Source organism: Manis pentadactyla, chromosome 18 (genome assembly GCF_030020395.1).
Source record: "Manis pentadactyla isolate mManPen7 chromosome 18, mManPen7.hap1, whole genome shotgun sequence".
Classification (NCBI taxonomy): Eukaryota; Metazoa; Chordata; class Mammalia; order Pholidota; family Manidae; genus Manis; species Manis pentadactyla.
The window spans coordinates 2783876-2796924 of record NC_080036.1 but is presented as its reverse complement, the minus strand read 5'-3'; positions in this window follow the sequence as shown (position 1 = coordinate 2796924).

Below are 13049 nucleotides of genomic sequence, written 5' to 3'. Positions count from 1 at the left end.
CTCTCTCTCTCTCTCTTCACCTGCCCTTCCAAAGTCCAGCTCCAGTGGGGGTGGGTGGGGTGGGGTGGGCGGGGGTTGTGAAGCCCAAAAGGATGAGACGGAGTCGGTGCACAGAGAGACAGGACACAGAGTCAGATGGAGGTGATCTCCCGACAAAGTGCCGATGACAGCTTTATTTATACCATTTTGCACAAGGATATGAATATTTTTTTTTCTGTGGATTAATTGGTATAGACAATTGATTGATAGGTATGAGCAAGTTTTTCTTCTTCTTCTTCTTCTTCTTTCTGATCTAGTCATGGTTGGTCAAGTGTTAGACAGGTGATCATTTTTCTGTTCCTTGACAGAAACTTTTCCTAGCAACGTGGACTCTGTTGTGTTTTACGTTTCTATGCGACGCGGTTTCTAAGTGCATGGGACCACCGTAGGAGCTTGCAGTATGTAGCAGCGACTACGGAGTCTATCAGCTTAGGGTGAAATTCAGGTCACCTACTGCCACAGTGAGCTAGGATTCTTTCTTTCCCACAAAAATATTCTTACAAGTTTTAATAAATTTATAATCAATCTAAAATCATAAACTCATATCTTCATTATACACCCCTCTGCAGGGCACAGTAAGCAGCAAACTACATTTCCCCTTCCTCTGTGTGGATACCGACATCTCCCTGACATAAGACACAGGTCGCCATGACTCCACTACCGAAGGGACTAAACAAGTTCTTACATGGTGAACGATGCAAGGGCATTCATATCATAGAAACTATTTCTGTGTGTTAACTATAAACAATCAAGTCAAGTATGATGTACGATTATTCTTTTTTTTTTTTATACTTGATATGTAATTCTAATAAAATATTGACGTAGTAGGTAAATGCAAGAGATAGATAGAAGGAAGGCATGATTGAGTGCGGTAAGAGAGCAAGTGTCGATGATCAGGTTTGTGCCTATAGACTAGGTCTTAATCCAAACCAGACGAGGGCAGCAAAACATCCAAGGTTGCAGAAGGTTTCTCTCAACCCTGGGGGGTGGGGGGAGGGGGGAGGTTCTAAGCCTCCCCTCTGTTGGTCCCCATTTTCTTGCCTGCCGGCCCCCCTGCCTACGACCGTGCCTGTCTTAGGTTGTTCCTCCCTTGACGAATCTTACCCGTCTCTGGCTAGCCAGCCATCTTCCGGGGCCATACAGGGAGATGTAAAGCTGGTAAGTGAGAGAGAAGCCATATTCTTGGAAAAGGTTAGCTTTTTCCTTCTTGGCAGATGTATGCCCTGTGGCTTCCAGGCCCAGCACTTGTCTTGCAGTATCTTTACTTCTTGAAAAATTATGGGATTTGTTGATTTCACGTGTAAGGCACAAATGCTAGTCAAGGGCTGTCATGAGGGAGGGAGGGAGGGAGGGAGGAAGGAAGGAAGGAAGGAGGGAGGGAGGGAGGGAGGGAGGGAGGGAGGAAGGAAGGAAGGAAGGAAGGAAGGAAGGAAGGAAGGAAGAAAGAAAAAAAGCTAATAGAAGTAGCAGAGGGAAGGAAGAAAAGATGAGAAGATTGATGAAGTGTCAGACAGGGTTATTCAAGTCAATATTCTCTCGTAACTCTATTTCTATAAAACTCTCCATCACTAGTTTCACTAGCATGGTAACAATAAAAGGGGGGTATTCTCAGTGGAAATGGGGTGGTCAATGTTTGACTGACGGTAGGTTTCGGTACTTTATGCTGAGATCGCCATTGGGCCCCGGCGTGTTCCGTTCTTCAGGAGCACTGTCCTGAAAAGCTCCTGGGAAACTTATGTTCTCATCCTTTCCACACTGCTCGGCAGAGGTTAGTTAACCCTTAGCGAAAAGGCAGGTCAAAGCAAGGCCAAGAGTATAATAAAAAAAAAGCGAAATCAAGGTGGGTAATAGGGGGAGCCGGCTGCAAAGGCCCCTGCTTCGTGGGGGTCTTCTTCCAGCCTGAGTTTTGCTACACAGCTTGAATGGCATGGCTCCCTCAGCCACCCCTTTCTCCAACTTGCTCTCTTTCAATAAAACATAATAAACCTTTCAGGTTGCCTCTCCTCCCTGAGGCCGTCCACACTTCTTCACTCTTTAGGTAACTATCAATAAAACTTGTACTGTGCTTCATGACTGTGTCTCTGCCCTTCGATTCTTGTTGGCGGCGGGGAGGGACCAAAACCGAGCGCAATACACAACGCTTCCCCCTGACAGTTTCACCTACTGCACAGGGAGAGAGACCTCCCCAGATGTGGCTGCCCAAACAACACCGTGAACGTGTGGGATGACACCAAGGACTTCCCGCGGGGAGCGGTGGCGGTGGGGGCCGGGAGCCCCATCGATCTGGAAGATGATGGACGATGAAAACCCGGTCCTAGAACAGCGTTGCTTTAGGAGTGAGTGTGATCTCTGGGCCCACAAGCCAGGGTGGAGGAGCCACCCCCTGCCAGGCCTCCCTCGGCCCTGATCACTCCCTCTGAGCCTGGGTACGGCCTAGGAATGCGAACCGGCGACGAGATCTGCAAAGCGCGTCCGGCCCCTCCCTTCCCCAACCCCTTTGACTCGGATGGTCACACACACACACACACCAACCGCCCTCAGCACCCCCACAGCCCCACCCCGACCCTTCCAGGGAAGACATCTTGTATGGCGTCAGCCTCCACGCCCAGGATTCTCAAAGGGTTCACGGGGTTGCCTGGGTTACGAAAGGGAGGCTGAGTTCGGTCTCCGCTTTCAGGGGCGTATCTCAAGAGATCCCGCCCTTATCCCCCATCCCCCACCCCCACCCCCCGCCATTTGCATGCTGCAGCCTGTGGGTGGGGGAGTTGAAGAGAGACATTCAATGGAGAGAAGCCCCGAGGGGGAAGTCAAATGCTCCCATTGAATTGGACCGGGGGGAAGTTTCTGCATTTGAAAGGAGCGATTGAAGGAAGCCCGCTGAAGTCGATCGTCCCTGACCCTCCCCTCCCCCACTCCCGAGTGAGCCCGGCTGACTCGGTGGGAACCGAAAGCTGGGGGTTTCGTGCCGAGGGGGGGGGGGTGAACTAAACTCCTGGTCCCCGGGGAAATTGCACAGGGGAAAAGCCGAGTTGGTATCTCAGACGGAGCGGGGTCAAGGGGATGAGATGCTTGTGGACGACACAGGGAGGGCTGTTCGGTGACCTCCCGCCTTCCCCTTCCTCTGAATGAGAAGAGGGCAGAGGGGAACGGGTGGGGGTGGGGGTGGGGGCGGGACCCGGATGTGACCGTCAGCCTGCCCGGGGACTGAGGCTGGGGGGCGGCGGTGGCGGCGGCGGCCCCGCCCTGCCGCCCCTGGCCGCTCGATCCGTTCGTTCTGGGACCTGCGGGCAAGGGCAAGAAAAACACATGCCCGACAGCGGGGTCGCTTTGGCTAGGCGGACTCACCCCAGCAGCGCGGCTTCATGCCTCACGTCATGGTCGCTCCCACTCCCCCAGCCCACCCCAGCCCCGACTCTAGCCAGGGAGACAGACAGTCAGGAATTTTCTGGTTGAGCCTGGGTCGGTCAGAGACATAGGTCATGGATGCCTCCCCACCCACAAGAAGGTGGAACCACCCACCTGGGAGATGGAGGAGGAGACTTTCGTCCCCACGTGGAGGTGACCCCATCCAAAATCATAATAAAAATAACAACCGTTTTCTTTGGAAGACTTCCTTCCTTCCTTCCTTCCTTCCTTCCTTGCCCTGCCTTGAGAAAAACCCTCCCTTTCTGTCGTCTCTCTTCTCTCTCTCGTCACTAGGTGGCGTGCTTGCCTGATTCAGAGATCACTTCCTCAAGCCGAGGGGATCTGCTGGCCAGGGACCTTGGCCCAAGTGTGTTTTCGAACAGAACAGTTGATGTTCTAGGGTACCCTTGGTGGGGATGAGCAAAGCCAAACTCCCCTCCTCGCTGACAAGTCCTCAGAACTCTCAGGAGAGCGACCGAGAGGACGGATCTCGGAGACGGAAAGGCTTCTTGAGCCCTGACAGATGCTAGCCAGCCGGGAGGAGGACTGGACTTGAGGCCTGGGATGGGGACGAGAATGGTCTGCTTCGCCAGCAGGCAGGCCCGGTTCACGGGAACGCTATGTCCACCCGCCTCAAGAAACGGGGCGTGGTTAGGAGGGTGCGGGGCCGGGGACACCCGCCTCCAGGGGGGAAAAAAAAAAAAAAAAAAAAAAAGTCGTTTCCCTTCCCCTGGGACGATGGCTGGCTCCAGCGGGGCGAGCCCGGGAACGGGTGGTTGGTTGGTCAGTCCGTCCATAGACAAGGCTGGTAGACGACTCGTGGGGGATGGCCAGACGCTGGTCCCACACAAGGTGTGTGGGCGGGGGGTGCAGTGGTTCTGGGGTCCGTCTGGACAGTGGCCGCAACGACTGCATGTCAGAAATGTGGAGCTGGCCACCGAGCGACCTGGCCCCTGGCCGGCCTAGCCGGTGGCCAGCGGCATCCTCTCCCTGTCCCCCCGGCCCCCGTTCCGCAGCCCTCTGTCCTGTGGCTTGATTTGGGCTGGCTGTCTCACCCCTTCCTAACCAGCCCCCCACTCCCCCTTTTCGTCACGATCTTTTGTAGAGCTGTAACGTGTGTTTTATGTTTCTATTTTACCTAGGCCCTTTTATGGTCAGGGCATCGTCCGTCCCCTGTTGCTAGGAAAGCTCATTCCCAAGGAGGTCATGCCCCTCGGAGGAGGGCGATTGAAACATGACTTCGGATGAGATGAGATATTCCCGGCCCGTGACAAGTCCAGGGCAGCAACAAGACAAGACGGAAGGAAGGAAGAGGGGAAGAGGAAGGGGGTGGGGGCTGAGGGGAGCGGGGAGGGAGAGCCAGAGAGAGACAGAGACAGAGGGAGAGGGAGAGGGGGAGAGAGGGAGAGAGAGAAGAGGATGAACTATACTATCTATCCGTCAACTGTCCTCATCAGGGATCCTCAATTTCCTTTCCTTAAGGAAGAGCATCTTTTTCAGGGAAAGGCCTAGATGGCTCATTCGCTCTGTCCAGCAGGCAAGCATTGTGCTGTCTGTGGTTTCGTTCCCAGGCTGACATCATGGCGAGGAACAACGGGTACGAAGGTTCCAGGAAATAACACCAAGCACCCGTGACGGTAGAGCAACACAGACCGTCGGTAAGACGGTTTTCATCCACGAGCCCCGTGACCCCGACCGTCATTCTGCCGTCTCCCCTAAGTCGGGGTTGGATCCCTCAGGGCCCTTATTGGTATAAGAGCGACAGCCCGATGAAACCCAACCGTTTTAGGCATTTCAGGAGGGTGCCTGGGCTTGAGATTTCCGGGACCCCACGCCTCATGTGCAGTGCTCAGAAGGATGACGACAGGAGAGGAAATCTAAGGGATACGAAGGAGGGTGGTTGTGAATCTCTCAGGACACACAGGCCTGGTCCGGACCCTTAGGTGGAAGCGGTCCGCTCTGCGATGGCAGCGGCGGCTGCTTCCCTTCCTAGTCATGCGGAATCGGAGATGGCAGATCGGGAGTGCCGGACGGACGGGTCACTAGGTGGATTAGCCTTCCCCCTGACCCCACCCCCACCCCCACTTTGTAATATTTCATTTCATTTTATTTTATATTTTATTTTGGGGGGTGGGGGTGGGGGGTTTAAAGGTTAGTTAACACGGATCCAGGCGTCGACTCCCTGGGCTCTGGCTCCACGGGGCATCACAGGAAGTACTTGGACATATGTCAACGTGTGAGGTTGGAAAGAACTTCTGTGGGTGGGGGTGAGCTGAGCCGTCTCTTTGGGCAGCACACAAACTGTCCGGGTTGGATTGGGTTTCCCACGGCCCTGACCGACTGTGGATGTCTGCAACCACCCACCCACCCACCCACCCACCAAGGAGCCCGTCTTCATGTCTCTCTGAGTCGGGACCAGGCTGCTTCTGTGTCGCAGAGACATCAGGATGTCGAGCGTCTGACAGCCAGGGGGTTCGGATCGGGTTTGGTGTGCTGGTAGGAGAGAGGCATGCACTGGATCCACCTGGGCCACCAGCTTTATGGATTCGGTGGCTGCTGCCACCTTGGTGGGCCAGTCAGCTAGGGCATGTCCCCAAAGCCCAGGTTTCGTTCCTTCCACGGGAGCCTCCGTTTGGATGACAGCCGTATCGTGGGGTAACAGAATCATCATCGTCAGGGATCCGATGAGACTAGAACGTTCCCGATTTCTAGGAGTTCCACATCATTTCCAAAGCAGTGATGGACCCCTACCTACAAACAGAGCACACAGAAAGCTTTGTAGGCCTATCTTGTCGGACAGTGTTTCCCGTGGAAACTTCACACAATCAAAACCAGTTTAGCCACTTAGAATTGGACTGGAGTAAGTTTGTCTGAAGTATCAACACAGGTTTCTGGTTTCTTCCCTCCCTCCGCCTCCCCCTCGCCCTCTCCTCTCCTCTCCTCTCCTCTCCTCTCCTCTCCTCTCCTCTCCCTCCCTCCCCCTCTCCTCTCCAGCTCCCTCTCCCTCTCTTTCTCACTCGCACTTACTTACACACTCCGTAGACTAGGATAACTGTGGTTAGGGTCCGGAGTCGACCACCACCTCTTCAAATAGACAGAAGATAATGCAAGTCACACAGCGAGGTTTATTTCCAGCTAGCTGGGGTCCAAGTGTCTGCCCGACGCAGCGGGTTTCCACAAGGACCCAGAGCACTCAAAGCCAGGGGTTTCTATGGCATTTTCGAAAAGCACTGACTCACAGTAACTTTCCATAAATTTTGGCTTGTGCTACATCCTGGGGGTTAAGCAAAAGCAAGATAAGACCACTCCTCAAATGTTAGGGTGGTTCAGCAAGATAAGCTGACCAGAGTCGCAACCGCCCGCAACCCGGTGTCCATGATTAACTTGTTCTTCAACACCTGTTTATCAAGCCTTACCCAGTTCCTCCTTTCCTGAGTCCTGCACTCAGAAAACGGCTCTTTGGCCCTTAAGATGGCCATTCTCATGCTAATTCATTCCTACACTGTGAAAAAAGATGCTTGGCTGTCTGTGTGCCCAGAGGGACAATGAAAGTCTTCACAGGCAAAATACGGGAGGGGACCCGGTTGCTGGCAAAACTCAGCTCTTTTACTAGGAAGCACACTCCATTTTCTTAACGAATGAAAGACCCAATGAAGGCAACACCCAGCACAGGAAAATCGTTTGAAAAGTCGATGCCTTTAAAGGCAATGCACACACATCACACACAACACACACAACACACACAACACACACACAACACACACAACACACACACACACACACAACACACACACACACACACACACACACACACACACACACACACACACACACACACACACACACACACAGCCCTTTCACAGTCTCTCACATAGGAAGAGCAGACCAATAGTCCCAGGACACTTTGTCTTCCTGACACAGAGAAAACTAGATTTTATTCTTGTGCCAGCTTACTTCTGCTATTAAAAATCATCTTAAAGAAACTCATTTAGATCGTAGCTGGCCTGATCACACACGTCGATTCTTTTCCCAAGGTTCCTTTTCACAGCCCTTCTGCAACTTTCTTCTTTATGTTCAGCTTTCGTCCAAAGATTTCCTTTTTTCAGGAACCAGCCTCTCACACTTTTAGGACACCATTTCTTTTCCTCTCTCAATTCCTCTCTTCCTTCCCTCTTTCCTTTCTGCCACCAGCCCCTCCCTCTCCCTCCAACCCCCTTCCTCCTCCCCTCCCCCCCCCAGTGAAAATGCATTTCTGTGTCTCATACCTTCTTTGACTGAAAGCATAAAGCATACGTCCCACTTTTCCTGCATACAGAGATGTTTCCTGTATTTATTATTGCCAGTGGCTTTTGTGACACTTAGAAGGATTCTTAGCTTGCCGAGACATCACTTCCTGTTTTTTTTTTCCCCCTTAATCTATAAAATTTTGGTTTCTGTTGTTAAGTAGCAAGCATATCAAAAATGTGTGGAGAACGACCACCACTCAGCTTTCATAAACCCACTTTTCTCATATGGAATATGTTTTCAGGAAGAAGTAACACGTGGCAGAGGCGATGGAGGCCTCCCGTGCATCACTTGAGCCCATTTGCCTCCTGTTTCTGCGGAGGTAAACATGAGCCAGATTGGGGTGTTCACCCTTCCCGTGTGTGTTCTTAGGCTTTTAGTATATGTGTCACAGCAGTCTTGCTTGGCATGTTCTGAAACGACGAAACCTTCTCACAGGGCACATCGCTTGGCCATTTCTTAACTCATCATGGTTCCTGAGGGGAAGCCAAAGTAGTACACGTACCTTGTACTCATTCGTGTCGGCAACCAAAGATGACAAACAAACCTCTTGCACGGTCCATTTGCTAATGGGCACTGGTTCCAGGGTTCCACAGTTAAAACAGCAGTACTGCAGTGAACTTTCTGGACACGTCTCCGTGAGGAGAGTTGGCATGGCGAGAATGACCGTCGCCTACGATGCCCACAGAATGGGTGAGTGCATTGGCATCTCCAAATAAACTAGGTGTTGCGGACCACTCTCCGAGGTGATCGCAGAAGTCTCCCTGCCGCCAGCAGAGACGAGAGAGCCCACGGCTCCAAACTCAGCAACGTGGTAAGCATCGGGGTTCGGTTAGATTTTCACATACGTCCGCCCATCGAATGGCAGTGCCACGGTATCTCAAGGTTGTTTCCGTGTACAGTTCTCGGGTGACTGGTGAGAGGAAGTAGCTCGTCAGGGGGAAAAGGACTATTCCGGGATGCTCGCCTGTGAATCACCCTTCCCGGATTCTTGCACCATCGTCTGGATTTCCAGCGAGCCCTCCGTCAGTGACACGGCACGCAATCAGAAGTTTGGATTCTAGCATGAACGCATGTTTCGACCTCTGCTGTGTGTGCTTCTTGTCTGCTCTGGTATCCACGAGTCTTTCCTTTGCTTTGGTTTTCATGGACAGATCTTGGATCCATCCTTCCTGACAGGAAGTGTCTGCATAAATGGACAGCAGCCTGTGTGCTGTGCCATTGAGTCGCGGGTTATTTTCACATTTCAAAAGCGTTTCCCCCCCACCCCCATGGAGGTTTGACGTCGATCTTGTGTGGCTATCCTGGATACCTATCAGCTACATGACGGATATTTATGTGCCTCGTTTCTCCAAGTTTCAGAGGTAGCAATTTTGCCTCCTCTCATTTCTGAATCTTAGACCGTTAGCATCATCAACTCCTCTGAAGCGTATCTGATATTTGTATTTGTTTGAATAGAAGAATCTTAATCTATAGAATAGGTTCCAGAGAAGTTATTACAGATGCATACCGTCTGTGTGATCCTGGTGCGAGCATATTACATCTTATTCCAGAACACAGTGCAGTGTATCAGACTTCCAATATTTGGATGTGCACTTTGAACCCCCGCCCCCACCCCCACCCCCACCACCCCCACACACATGTGAGATACACTTTTCACGGATGTCAATACAGTGCACGGGGTGGCTGGTGGGTGGGCACAAAAAACAAAAACAAAAAAGGACTCCCTGAAGTATATACTTTGGCCAAAATACTGGGACTCTTTCAACGTGAAAAGCAAAGCAGAAATATGGACTTTTAAAGACCCTACCTGTCTGGTATGTGCAGTGTAAATCAACGAGACGAATACCCGGGTCAGTAAAATGTTCACAAGGAAAGATTTCCTATGAACTCTCAGTAAGCTTGTCCACATCTAGCCCTCACGTATGTAGGCCGTTTGGGCAGCCGTGCGAAAACTGCCTCTTAAAGGATCAAGCATCAGAATCAGAGAGGAAGAGTTTGCAGTAGACTCACTGGCACCCGGATAGTTTAATGCACCTACATGTACATTTTACATCAGAGTCAAAATTGGAGTTCTGGTAATCCCGTGGAGACATCTTGCTGAAATGCCACGAAAATGGTTGCCGCGTTCCAAGGACCTAAACGACAACACCAAAGGAAAAAAAAAAAAAAAAAAAAAAAGTCAATGCAGAGTTCAGTTCACTCCAAATATGTTTTCAGTCGCTAGTCTGGACCAGGCATTAGAGCTAAGGAAATGGTTCTCCTTCCTATGGAGTTTACGATCTAGTGAAAAAAAACTGCAAGTGACGGAAGGAACTGTTTGTCTCTTTCTCTTGGTGCCTGCCTCTGCCTCTTACACGTTAGCACGTTGACTCTGTAAACCATTTCTGGTGAGGAAAATCAGCTTCCACCTCTCATCGGGAGAGTCATCTACTTTCATGCGTGAGGTTGACGTGCTGTGCTGTCACCGTGGACGGGACACACGGGACTTGCAGCAGCAGCAGCAGCAGCAGCAGCAGCAGCAGCAGCAGCAGCAGCCCAGAGTTCCAGACTGGGAAAGGATAGGAACACTCGGGTCTACTTTCAGTCTCCTGGACTTTCATTTCTCTGGCTCTGGGTGAACCAGTTTCCAGCGAGGCATCCAACGGAACTAGGGGAACTGTTGACTACCTGGCATCCTCTAAGAGTGCCACTTCTGGGCGGGTACACAAAAACTAGCCAAACTCCCAAAAGGCGTAAAGGAGGAGCACACTGGTAAGGTCCCACGAGATCCAGAGCTCCGAGGCGACTCTTGCTCAGTGGGAAGGCAAGAGGGGAATCGAGGCAAGGTGCAGGCCACGCTGGTAAGGAGTGCTCAAGTCCAGTGGGCCTGGCAGAGGAGGTGATGACCAATCGTTCTAAAACTTCCAGAAAATTCTAATAAAAGATGTTATGTTAAGCACGAAGGCTGATTTAAGTGGAACCGAAATGGACGTGTCCTTGCTACAATCAGCTGCCTAAGTTTACCGGCAGGCATTGAAGTGGATGGTATCTGCTAAATCTTTCCAGGCTCCAGGGCGAAGCGAGGGGACGCCCTCCCACAGAGAAAAGGCCGACCGACCGACCGACCGACCGACGGACCGACCGACCGACCGGACCGACCGACCGACCGGGTGTGTCGCACGGCTGTCTTTCTCTCTCCCAGGTGGGAGCTTCCTCTTCAAGTTAAAGCCAGACACACACGCCTCTGGCTTGCCTTTCTAAAGAACTGGGAGGGATGTCGGTCCCCAGAGCCTGAAAAGGAAGAAGTGTCTTCTCTTCTGCCCACAAGCCTGACCTCAATACAAACTCTCGAACGGAGAGGCTTGGCCCCCAAGAGAAGTAGACAGTCTGATAAGGTGATGCAGCCAAATCTATTTTAATGCAAGGAAAGAAAATAGTCAAAAGTCCTGTGAACTACTACAATAGGGGACTCGTTCTCTAAATCTTTTTGGTGAAAACCTAGTCTACTTATCGAGCTCATTATCTTCAAAATTTTGGAGGTTCTCTTTTGTTTTTAAACTAGACTCCCCAAAACGGAAGAAATCTGTCTTCCGCAGCACGGCCTGGCTTTCAGTGACTGGTGCTAGAATGGTACTTGCATTTTATTTCCAGCCCCCTGGACACACACAGTCCCTATCATTTCAGAGCCTTCATTCAGCCCTGTTAGTCTGGGGCCGTCGAAACCTTTACCCAGTTATGTCAACTGCTCACCTTCAGAGTGTATTCTTGAGAACTGAGACACTTTGGGTCAAATGAGCTAAAAGGAAGCAAGGCAATTGGATATATTAGTAACTCAAATCTTTGTGTCGGTTTATCTGTCTGTCTGTGTATATGTTCTCTCATGAAAAGTATTGCTAGCTGTAGTACATTACATCTCAATCTGTATGTTGGTGTGTGTGTCTAAGTGGGTCAATGAGAAATCTATTTCTACCTCCGGATGGTACTAATAAAATGGATTTACAGACAAGCGCTTGTGAAAATTGGGCGTTCTAAAACTTCCAGAAAATTCCAATAAAAGATGTGAAGCGTGAATGCTAATTTAAGTGGAACCGAAAGGGACGTGTCCTTGGGATTTTCAGCTGCCTACGTTCACCTGCAGTCATTTAGGTGGATGTTATCTGCTAAATCTTCCCAGAATAAAATGCTTAGAGGCTTGACTCTGTCTCACATTCAGTCAAGGTTTGGCATAGTGAAGAATGAGTCGGCTAAGTGTGTAGCAAGCGAACAGCTCAATACTAATTGTGTGTCGCAGTGTGTAATCCCACCGACAGCCTGCCTGAGAATTTTTGTCGTCACCTAAAATCTTAAAGTTTTGCTCAGTTCAGACATATTCTGTGCTTAGTGGGACTGTGCCTTAAAGCACACGATTCCAGAAATTAGTCAAGGTGCTCATAAATTTGTCCATCTAAAGAAGGCTAGTGTGACGGCTTACAATAGCCTACTTCTCAGTGTTCACTGAAAATTGCAAGTTCCTAACGATTTTGAATTTTAACTAAAAGTATTTGAAGTCATGAGGAAAACATTTGTGCATGCTAAAAAAAAAAAAAACAACGGGTCTTTGGATAAAAGGAAGTAACTTTGTTCTAAAGTACAGCTGTTTCTTTAAAGAGGGAGAACACGGATGTGTAAGGAAAGTTGTGGAAAGCTTGTGGAAAAACGGATATGGTCATGCTCTGTGAAATAAAAGCAAATGAGTCTCGATATCAAGGACACGGCAAAATTCGAATTTTGTTTTCGGCGAACAAGACAATGTTTTCTCAAACGGTTAGTCTGCTGCTCTTCGTGTTGAAAGATTGCAAAAGGTTTTCTAATGGTTTTATCAAAGCAGTTTCTCATGCTTCAAGTCTCAAGGAGTCGTCTGAGTATTGAAGAAAATGAGATCCCCCCGGTAAAAGGACTAAAAGCTAAACGTTGCTCACGACTGTGGAACCTTCTGTATTTGCCTTTGAGGTATTTTGTGGTCATGCTGGTTAAGTGGATAAGTATTGCTTCTTGGCAACGTATCATCTTATTGAGGCAAGTGCCGAAGAAACTTCCTTCTGACGGCGTCCCAGAATCAAGTTCAAAAAGGTGCTTATACCTCTACTTAACTCTGATATTTTCCCGAGGGCCCCTGGAACCTGTCAGAGGAATTTTTTCTCCTCGTCGGGGAAAATATTTGGCTAATTTGGCCTATTTATCTGACTGACACACACACACACACACACACACACACACACGCACGCACGCACGCACGCACGCACACATTTATTTATTTGTTTATTTATTTACCTGGAGAGCACTGCCAAAGGGAATGATGC